This window comes from Choloepus didactylus, chromosome 1 (assembly GCF_015220235.1).
Source record: "Choloepus didactylus isolate mChoDid1 chromosome 1, mChoDid1.pri, whole genome shotgun sequence".
Lineage (NCBI taxonomy): Eukaryota > Metazoa > Chordata > Mammalia > Pilosa > Megalonychidae > Choloepus > Choloepus didactylus.
Window position 1 is genome coordinate 105313495 of NC_051307.1, and position 11493 is coordinate 105324987.

An 11493-nucleotide genomic window follows, 5' to 3' on the forward strand; every position below is an offset into this window, starting at 1 on the left:
ATGTCTGGGTGGTTAGGGAGACAGGGCAGCTTTAATAATCAAACCTCCCAGGTGTTCCTGGAGATTTAAGGCTGTTACTAGAGTCTAAGCCTTCATTTCAGTCTTGCCACAGATTGTGTCTACCGCTGACCCACAAGTCCTTGTTATTGGTGTAGGGTCCCTGGGATTTCCAAGTGAGTTCCTCTTCCCAGCTGTGCTCTTCCAGGACCTCTGCTGAGGGAAGGCTGCACCATGTCACAAGTGCATGCTGGCCCTCCAGGGAAGCCCTGGGCTGCTGGGCCATGCAGGGGCGTTCCCAGCCTGCTTTAAAGATGGTTGAATGGGGCGTATTAATTTCCCCCTTTTCGCACAGCTCCGCCTTCCCAGCTCCAGGACAATTAGCTGTGTGTGCACTAAAGGCCACTGTCCACGGCTGATATTGTGGTGTGTGCATGGCACTGTGGGAAACACTCTTGGCGTGGCTCTGGGCTATGGCTCCGTCCCTGGGCAGGAGTGTCTCCAGCCCACCAGGGAGATACCTTCAAGGGATGCGGTTTCTTTCTCCTTTTGGCTTCCCTCTATCCCCCTGGCCCCGAGACAATCAGGAGCAGGTGTGGGAAGGGCTGTCCTCCATGCCAGACACCGAGGCGTTGGCTACAGCCTGCTCCTGCAGTGCTTCACTGCATGGTTCTCACTGCCGTATCTGCAGCCACTCCCAGGTTTTCTTTTGTTTTGTTTTGTTTTAAAGAACTAGTCCATCTCCAAACACCAACCCGCAGTTTCCCCACACCGCAGCACGGCCGCCGGACTTTCTGCTGGCTTACTCTCTCGTTTCAGAATGCAGACTCCCAGTTTCACCAAATGCAAGCTCCCTGTGGATTTAGCAGACTTTGTCCAGCTGGTGCATCGCTGGAACTGGTGTTCTGGGTCACTTTCTGGCTTTTATCTAGTATTTTTCACAGACGTGTTTTTTTGCCATCTCACCTAGCCACCATCTTAGGTTCTCTTCTAGTAGACTTTTTTTGGATTTTTCAGGATTTTTGGGGATTTTTTTGTATACAGGATCATGTCATCTGCAAATAGGGAAAGTTTACTTCTTCCTTCCCAATTTGGGTGCTGTTTGTTTCTTTTTCTTGGCTAATTGCTCTTGCTAGAACTTCCAGTATAATGTTGAATAACAGTGGTCAGAGTGGGCATCCTTGTCTTTTTCCTGAACTTAGAGGGAGAGCTTTCAGTTTTTCACCATTATGTATGATGTTAGCAGTGGTTTTTTCATGTATACCTTTTATCATGTTAAGGAAGTTTCCTTCTATTCCTAGTTTGCTAAGTTAGTTTTTGTTTGTTTGTTTGTTTAGCAAGAAGGGGTGCTGTATTTTGTCAAATGCCTTTCTGTATCAATTGAGATGATCAGGTGTGGTTTGTTTCTTTTTTTATTAATGCAGTATATTAAATTAGTTGAATCACCCTTGCATACCTGGGATAAATCCCACTTGATCATGCTGTATAATTCTTTTACTATGTTATTAGGATTCAGTTTGCTAGTATTTTGTTGAGAATTTTTTTGCATCTCTATTCAGAAGGGATACTAGTCTGTAATTTTCTATTCATGTGGTATCTTTATCTGACTTTGATATGAGGGTGATATTGGCGTCAAAGAATGAGGATTTTCTCCTCTTCAATATTTTGGAAAAGTGTGAGCAGAGTTGGTGTTAATTCTTCTCGGAATGTTTGGTAAAATTCACCAGTGAAGCTATCTAGTCTTGGACTTTCCTTTTGGGGGATGTTTTTGATTACTGATTCAATCTCTTCACTAGTTACTGATCTATTGAGATCTTCTATTTCTTCCTAAGTCAGTGTAGGTAGTTTGACTGTTTTTAGGAATTTTTTCATTTCATCTAGGATATCTACTGTTAGCATACAGTTATTCATAATATACTCTTATAATCCTCTATATTTTTGTAGGGTCAATAGTAAGGTCTCTCCTATCATTTCTGATATTACTGATTCGTTGGCCTCTTTTTTACTTCGTCATTTTAGCTAAAGGTTTGTTGATTTTATTGGTGTTTTCCAAGAATCAACTTTTGGTTTCATGAATTCTCACTATTGTTTTTTGTTCTCCATTTCATTTATGTCCACTCTAATCTTTGTTATTTCCTTCTTCCTGCTCACTTTGGATTTAGTTTACTGGTCTTCTTCTAGATCTTCCAGTTGTGACATTAAGTCAGTGATTTGAGAACTTTCTCCTCCTCCTCCTTCTTCCTCTTCTTCTTCTTCTTCCTGTTATAGCAAAGTACTTTTTATTAAACTTCAATGATAATATACACAAAAATGAAAAGTTCTAAAATTTCTATACCAAGCCAATACATTGCTACAGCTTTTGGAGTTAATGCTGATGCTCCTGAGCCATGAAGCAGTATTTTTCAAGAATTGTGGAAAAGCTTCATTGTGATGGAAATAACAGACAGAATGCTCTATTGTTCTTGAACTTACACAAGAAACACAAACTCTGAATAGCAACAGATTACAGCAAAATATAGCTAAGGATATTTTGAAACACAAAGCTTCAGGAGATAGAACCAGTTCAAAGTAGAACACATCCCAACTCTAATTTGCTAATGGAGAAAATTAGTGGATTCAAGGAGATCTAAGAATTAGATGAGCAATCATAGTTGTTAATGTTGACACAAATGTTATCAATAACAAGCTGAGGTAGGATGGAGGAAATGGTTTTGCAGTAATTGAAGCAGTAGAAGTATGTTCTGGTCTGGTTAGAATACAGCAATAAAGGTTGAGAGGTTAATTAAGATCAGAAGACAGTATACTGTGATAAAGAGAGGAAGAAAGAATCGATGATTCAGGAAATATACTTCACTATGACAAGTAAATTAAGAGAAAGGATTTTAAAAAATGCAAACAAGTGAAAAGATAGGGGAACAAATAGTTCAAGATGAAGAAAATTTTTCTCACAACAGCATGGGAATTTCACAGACACCAAGGAGGATTCTTATGTAGAAACAGATGTGGAGATGAACTAGGATGGGCATGAGATTCTGGCAGAAGAAAAGGTTTGCATAAAAGTGACCTAATCTCTGATCCAGCCACTCTAATCCTTTCAGTTTCTTAAAAACAAGTTTCAAAAATTTTTCCCACTCACAGCTCCAGATTTATACAATACCACCTCTAATGAGACAGAAGGACACCAACCTAAATTGAAATGTCCCGTATCTCTGCACTTGCCATCTTTCCTCTGGCTTGAGGGTGTTTTGATATGTAAAAGGACTGTAGAAATATGATAAATAAAATACAGAAATTGTCGCCATAGAATTTTATAGTACATCTGTTTAATTATATTATGACCATGAATGCAATAAATGCCTCAATAACTTTATTCAGATAATAAAAAATAATGGTATAATAATGGTTTAAAACCATTTCAATCACAATTTTACAAGCTTATTCTCAAGAGTGAAAATAGAAGGCTGTTAAAAATAAAGAAGTAACACATCATAGTGCTTAGTTTTTTTGTAAGGCTTACATGATGTTGTTAAGGCTTACATACGAATTTGATGCAAAATTCTTAGTTACATTGAAGCAGTTTTTTTCTCAGCCACATCATATTCAATGGCATTAATAGTCTGGAAGAGCTTGGCTACCAGTACCACGTCTTGTTTTTAGCTGTGATTGTACTATATCAGCAAGTACACTTTGTGTGTTTTCCAGAAGCATATCCCCTCAAAAAACAACATCCTCCAGACATGTAGCAGCTTCATGGTTTTCTTCTTCCAGCATATACAAGCTAGCAACCTGTAAAGCAGCTGTAGATTCTTCAGTGGGTAAAAAATCTATCAAAACATCAAAGTCTTTTGTGGTTTGTGCAATCAGTGCTGCAAAAAGCTGGGCATACTCTTCTGTAGGATTAGCTGGCTGATCTCTGTTAATTGCTGTTTGAAACTACTAAAAGAGGTGGGAGGACCACACTGCTGCAACACTGCAATGGCTTTACAAAACTAATCTGTGCATTCATGGCATCTTGCAGCTGCATGAGCCGATCCACCATCTGGTTTGTAGTATTGTTCACATCTTGCATTTACTTATTAATCTGTCTAGATGTTCTATCCATTATTGAAAGTGGTATATTGAAGGCTCCTACTATTAATGTAGAACTGTCTATGTCTCCCTTCAAATCTATCAATATTTGCTTTGTGTTTGGGGGCTCTGCCATTAGGTGCATAAATATTTATAATAGTCATGTCTTCTAAATGAATTGAACCCTTTATCAGTAAACAGTGAACTTCTTTGTTACTCATGACGGTTTTTGACTTAAAGTCTATTTTATCGGATATCTATATAGCTACTCCACCTCTCTTTTGATTACTACTTGCATTGTATGTATACATTTTTTTCTATACTCTCACTTTCAACCTACTGTGTCTTTGAATTTAAGGTTAGTCCCTTGTAAATGGCATATATTTGAGCCATGCTTTCTTATCCATTCTGTCAATCTCTCCCTTTTAACTGGAGCGTTTAATCCGTTTACATTTAACATAACTACTGACAACATAGAGCCTACTTCTGCCACTTTGCTATTTTTTCTTTTTATTCATCTTATCCCTTTTTTGCCCCTCAATTCTTCCATTAATGCCTATTTTCATATTTACTTGATTTGGTATTTTACCATTTTGAGTCTCTGCGGGACACTGATTACGTGCTTCAACTTGGCGGGCCTGGGCTGGGGGACCTGATCAGCCCCTGGGGAGGGTGGTGGGCACGGGCGACAGCGCCCTCCACAGCCCCCCGGGCTTGGGAAAGTGAGGCCGGAGGCAGGCCCCATTTCCTCACCCAAAATAACACTGTTAGGGGAGGCTTGCCGGAGGGAACCGCCTTTTCCCCACCCCCTTATCTTGCCCGGACACTCCTCGTTGCCAGTGCAACTCCCATTACCACCAGTGCGCATACATTGTTGCCAGACACCGTTACCGGAGCAACTCTCGCCCCTTTTCAATCAACCTCCGCGCCCTCTCAGAACCAATCCAAGCCTTTAACCTCTACAGCTACCCCGCCCTCTAAACGCCCGATATAAGCTTGTACTCTCCCCTAATAAACTCTCTTGGCTTCTTCACCCTAAAAGAACCGTGTCCCGCCTGTTCCTTTCTTGCCGCCCTCCATACTTTGCACGCCTACGCCGGGGACCGGGCCCAGTCCCCCGCCTCGCCCTCGCCTCCGGGAAAGAGCCCCCGCCGCCGGTACCCTCCAAGCAATCCTGAGAGCCTAGGATTTGGCAACCGGCCGCCACCTCCCCCCCCCAGACGAGTCAACTGCGACCGCAAGTCTCTCCTCATTTCTTTCTGTATATATTTTTCAGGTGCTTTCTTTGTGGTTACCACGGGGCTAAAATTTAACATCCAAATCTGTAACAGTCATGTTTTATTTGATACCAACTTAATGTCAATAACACATACACTGTTCTTATACCCCACTCTCTTTCCACCTTTTTGTTGTATTTGTTACAAATTTTATCTTTATAAATAGTATGTCTATAACCATAGATTTATCATTACCTTTTATTCATTTGTATTTTAGAAACTGTAAGAAGTACAAAGTGGAGTTACATAACAAAAAATCTGATACAATAGTACTGGCATTTATAATTAGCCATAGGGTTACCTTTACTGGAGGTCTTTGTTTCTTCATGCTGCTTTGACCCACTGTATACTGTCCTCTCCTTTCATTCTGAAGAATTCCTTTGACCATTGCTTTTAGGGCAGGTCTAAGGGTGATGAACTCCCAAACCTTATGTTTATCTGGAAATGTTTTAATCTCTCCCTCATTCTAAAAGAAAGTCTCACTGGATATAAAATTCTTGGTTAGCAGTTGTTTTCTTTCAGCACCTTAAATATTTCATCCCATTACCTTCTTGCCTCCATGGTTTCTGATGAGAAATCAGCATTAATATTATTGGGAATTCCTTTTACATAACTCATTGCTTTTGTCTTGTAGCTTTTGGAACTCTCTCCTTGTCCTTGGCATTGGACAGTTTGTGTCTTTATGTGGTTCTCTGTGAGTTTATCCTGTTTGGGTTTTATTGGATTCTTGAATATATATGTTCATGTCTTTCACTACATTTGGGAAGTTTTCTGCTATTATTTCTTTGAATAGTCCTTCTGCCCCTTTCTTTATTTCTTCTCCTTTTGGGACTCCCATAATGTGTATATTGGTATGCTTGATATTGCACACAGGTTCCTTAGGCTCTGTTCACTTTTTAAATTCATTTTTCTTTCTGCTCCTCAGTCTGATTCATCCCCACAAATCATATCCCATATTGCCAGGGAGATTTACACCCCTGGGAGTCATGTCCCATGGGGAGGTGGGCAGTGACTTTACCTACAGAGTTGGCTTAGAGAGAGAGGCTACTTCTGAGAAACAAAAGAGGTTCTCTGTGACTCTTAGGTTCAATTTTAAGTAGGCTTAGCCTTTCCTTTACAGTAACAAACCTCATAAGGGCAAACCCTAGGATCGAGGACTAAGCCTTCTAAATTGGTAGCCCCCAATGCTTGAGAATATCATTAATTCCTCAGGTGGGGAAATTTAATATTTCCACATATTCCCCCAGTCCCCCAAGGGGACTTTGCAAATGCATGTTTATTCTCTGCCCAGATTACTCTGGTTTGTATTGGGGCATCACACTAACCTGTACAAACCAACCAGATTTCACTCCCTATTCAACATCCTATGTAATTGTGTTGTTTGAATAAACTGACCATACAAGTTAAATTATATAATGTGTTACAAAAAATATAGATCTTGCACCTAATAAACATGTTTTCCTTTGGTCTCACACAGAAGTTGAACTTTTAAAAAGACCGTCAATATCGTCCTTTACCCTTTAGTCTGATTTAGTTAATCCTAACCAAGTCCATTTCATTCATATCTGTAATTGAAGTCTGATCTCTTTTTTCAGACTCTTTAACATTTGTTGTATGGGATAATGCTGACATTCATAGGTGTCACACAGATACACAAAGTTCCAGGGACCAACCAGGTTATACACAAAGAGCTCAGCATCTCAGAATTTAGAAGTAGCCATTACAACTCAGGAATACATGTAACTGCTATAAGATTTACAATCTAGGAACCTTTACAATAAGCCTTCCCCTGATAACCTATGCTCTCAGACTCAATTTTCAGAGTTTGCACATTATAGTTAGTCTATGTCAGTGAGGCATTATAGTGTTTTTCTTTTCATTTCTGGTTTATTTCACTCAACATACTGTCCTCATGTCCATTCACCTCACAACTTCACTCCTTCCTGTAGCAGCTCAATATTCTATTGTATGTATACACCACAGTTCACCATTATGATCATCAGTCAATACACACTTAGGCCACCTCCATCCACTGTGAATCATGAATACTGACAATATAAACCCCACTGTGCAAATGTCCATTTGTGTCCCTCTTTTCAGTTCTTCCAATTATATACCCAATAACTGAGTTATAGGACCATATAGCAATCCCATGCTTTGCTTCCTGTGGAACTACCACATTGCCCTCCAGATGGGCTTCACCATTCTACTTCCCCAGCAATGGTGATTAGGTACATCCATTTCTCCACATTTTCTCTGGCACTTGTATCCTTCTGTTTACTTTTTATACAGTTTTATTCACACACCATACATTCCATCCTAAGTAAACAAACAGTGGTTCCCTGTATAATCACATAGTTATGCATTCACCACCACTAACTATATATGGACATTTCTATTTCTTCCACAAAGAGGAAGAGGCGAAAAAAAAAAAAAAAAGGAAAAGAAAGAAAAAAAATGACAACTAAAAAGCAACAAGACAAAAAATAAAAATAAAATACAATAAAAATATCAGACAACACCAATGCCAAGAATCTCACATCCCTCCCTATGTTCCCCTCTTATACACATTTAGCTTTGGTATATTGCCTTTGTTGCAATTAATGGAAGCATATTACAATATTACTGTTAACTATAGACTCTAGTTTGCATTGATTGTATTTTTCCCCCAATACCACCCCATTTTTAATACCTTGCAAAGTTGACATTCATTTGGCTCTCCCTCATGTAAAAACATTCTTATATGTGTACATTTAATCACAATCATTGATCACTCTAGGTTTCACTAAATATTACGGTCCCAGTCTTTATGTTCTGTCTTTCCTTCTGGTGTCATACATGCCCCTAAACTTCCTCTTCCAACCATAGACAGTCATACACAGTCATCTTTGTTCAGTGTACTTACAATATTGTGCTACCATCACCCAATATTGTGCTCCAAACCTCTCTCTCCTGTCTTTTCCTATCTGTCTGTAGTGCTCCCTTTAGTATTTCCTGTAGAGCAGGTATCTTGTTCACAAACTCTCTCAGTGGCTGTTTTTCTGAGAATAGTTTAAACTCTCCCTCATTTTTGAAGGACAGTTTTGCCAGATATAGAATTCTTGGCTGGCAGTTTTTCTCTTTCAGTATCTTAAATTTATCATACCACTGCCTTCTCGCCTCCATGGTTTCTGCTGAGAAATCTGCACATAGTCTTATCGAGCTTCCCTTTTATGTGATGGATTGCTTTTCTCTTGCTGCTTTCAGAATTTTCTCTGTCTTTGACATTTGATAATCTGATTATTAAGTGTCTCATCATAGGTCTATTCAGATCTATTCTGTTTGGGGTATGCCTGCACTTCTTGGATCTGTAATTTTATGTCTTTCATAAGAGATGGGAAATTTTCAGTGATTATTTTCTCCATTATTGTTTTTGCCCTTTTCCCTTCTCTTCTCCTTCTGGGACACCCATGATACATTTATTCATGTGCTTCATGTTGTCATTCAATTCCCTGAGACGCTGCTCAGATTTTTCCATTCTTTTCCCTATCTGTTCTTTTGTGTGTAGGGTTTTGATGTCCTGTCCTCCAGTTCATGAATCCTTTCTTTTGCCTGTTCAGATCTGCTGTTGTAGGTCTCCATTGTGTTTTTCATCTCTTGTATTGTGCCTCTCATTCCCATAAGTTTTTTTTTTTTTAATCTTCATTTTATTGAGATATATTCACATACCACGCAGTCATACAAAACAAATCGTACTTTCGATTGTTTACAGTACCATTACATAGTGGTACATTCATCACCCAAATCAATCCCTGGCACCTTCATTAGCACACACACAAAAATAACAAGAATAATAATTAGAGTGAAAAAGAGCAATTGGAGTAAAAAAGAATACTGGGTACCTTTGTCTGTTTGTTTCCTTCCCCTATTTTTCTACTCATCCATCCATAAACTAGACAAAGTGGAGTGTGGTCCTTATGGCTTTCCCAATCCCCTTGTCACCCCTCATAAGCTACATTTTTATACAACTGTCTTTGAGATTCATGGGTTCTGGGTTGTAGTTTGATAGTTTCAGGTATCCACCACCAGCTACCCCAATTCTTTAGAACCTAAAAAGGGTTGTCTAAAGTGTGCATAAGTGTGCCCACCAGAGTGACCTCTCGGCTCCTTTTGGAATCTCTCTGCCACTGAAGCTTATTTCATTTCCTTTCACATCCCCCTTTTGGTCAAGAAGATGTTCTCCGTCCCACGATGCCAGGTCTACATTCCTCCCCGGGAGTCATATTCCACGTTGCCATCATTCCCATAAGTTCTGCCAATTGTTTTTTCAAACTTTACGTTCTTCCTTATGTTTACCCAATGTCTTTATATTCTTCATCTCTTTAGCCATATCTTCCCTCAACTCATTGATTTGATTTTTGAATTGATTTAGCATACTTGTTTGAAAATCTTTAATTGGTTGTCTCAATTCCTGTATCTCATTTAAAGTGTAAGTTTGTTCCTTTGATGGGGCAATATCTTTGTTTTTCCTAATATGACTCATAATTGTCTAGGCATCTGGTTTCCTTGATTACCCCTGGAATTAAAATAAAAAAATTCATATATCTCCACATAACAACAGCAATAACTGACTGAATTAGCCATTAAAAAAAAACAAATAAAAGCTACTATAATTAACTGGTTTATGACATGAATGCCCATGTATAATACAAAAAAAAATAGTATGTATTTATATTAAGTCATTTCTTATTCTGGTGACAGAGGCAATGCTTGGTGTGCAACTAAATTAACTGTCTGGGTTAGGATGCTGCCTGCAGTTGTGTACAATAAAGATTGGCCGATGGGGCAAGAGGAGTCTAAAGCCAAGTCAAATCTCTTATCATCAAGTCTTTTACCCCTTTCAGAGCTGAATATGCCTAGAGGAAGGAGGCACTTTCTTGTAACTGGTTGGCCAAAGAGGCTACCATTCAGGTCTCTTTTTTCACCTTAGCATAGAGGCACCTCTGTACCAGTGCTGGCCCTACCCGGTGACTTATTGCAAGTTCTGACAACTCTGGATGGGAATTCTTGCTTTGCTGCTTATTTGCTGCTTGGTTTTCGGTAAATTAACCTTATCCATCTTAGCCTCAGTCTCCTTGTAGGTAAAATGGGATTAAATATTTCCCCCTGCGGCTTTGTAGTGTTTGTCTAGGTGGCAATATTATAACATCTACCTTCCTGGATCTTTGTTGTATCAACTTTATTGAGTTATAATTTACATACAATAAAACATGCAGACATTAAGTGTGCAGTTTGATGAGTTTTGACCAGTGATGATACATAACCTGTGCACCTTTTATACTGTCTAGAGATTGTACACAGGACCTTTGGAAGTTACAAAGTTGCATAAAGCATCCTTAGCTAATCTTGTTAACCCCTTGATTAGGTTAGGCCTGGGATGTATGTTGTCACAGCCCCCTACTACTTTCTCTTGCATAACACACATTACATTGTCTGTCACCCTTCTAGGCTCTAAAGCTGCTTGAGGGCCTAGCATTTCAACTTGTTTCCTGCTGTATCCCCGGAACCTAGAATAGTGAGTATTCCATGAGTGTTCACTGCAAGATAAATGAATAAACATGTAACAGTAATAATGAGTATCATGTTGATTATAGGCCAAACAAAACTTATCATTATTTTAATTTGTAGAAGACCTAGACCAATCTTACAGGTTATGGTAACTAGTAAAGGCCTGAGAAGGTAGCATTTAAGAAGGGTCAGATTTCAATAGGATTTAGGGAAAATTCAGAGCTAAGCCAAGTTGTGAGGAAAGATAAAAAGGGTGGCCTCAGATACCTGCCTAGGGGTCACAGTGCATGTACCTTGGTGGGGTTAAACATTTTCGTCAGTCACTTAATTTTTTTTCTTCAACTCAGTTTTATTGGGATATATTCATATACCCTATAATCATCCATAGTGTACAAGCAATTGTTCACAGTACCATCATATAGTTGTGCATTCATCACCGAACTTAATTTTTGAATAGTTTCATTATTCCAAAAAAATAAACAAAAATAAGAATAAAAATACAGGTAAAGAACACCCAAATCACCCCACCCCACCCCCATCGCCCCTACTGTTCATTTAATTTTATGTCCCCATTTTTCTACTCATCTGTCCATACACTGGATAG

General features: G+C 39.1%; 1 pseudogene; it reads right to left on the reverse strand.

Moving 5' to 3' along the window:
- Window positions 1-3832: 3832 nt before the first annotated feature.
- On the reverse strand, window positions 3833-4036 carry LOC119519721 (annotated as a pseudogene).
- Between the last annotated feature and the right edge of the window lie 7457 nt (window positions 4037-11493).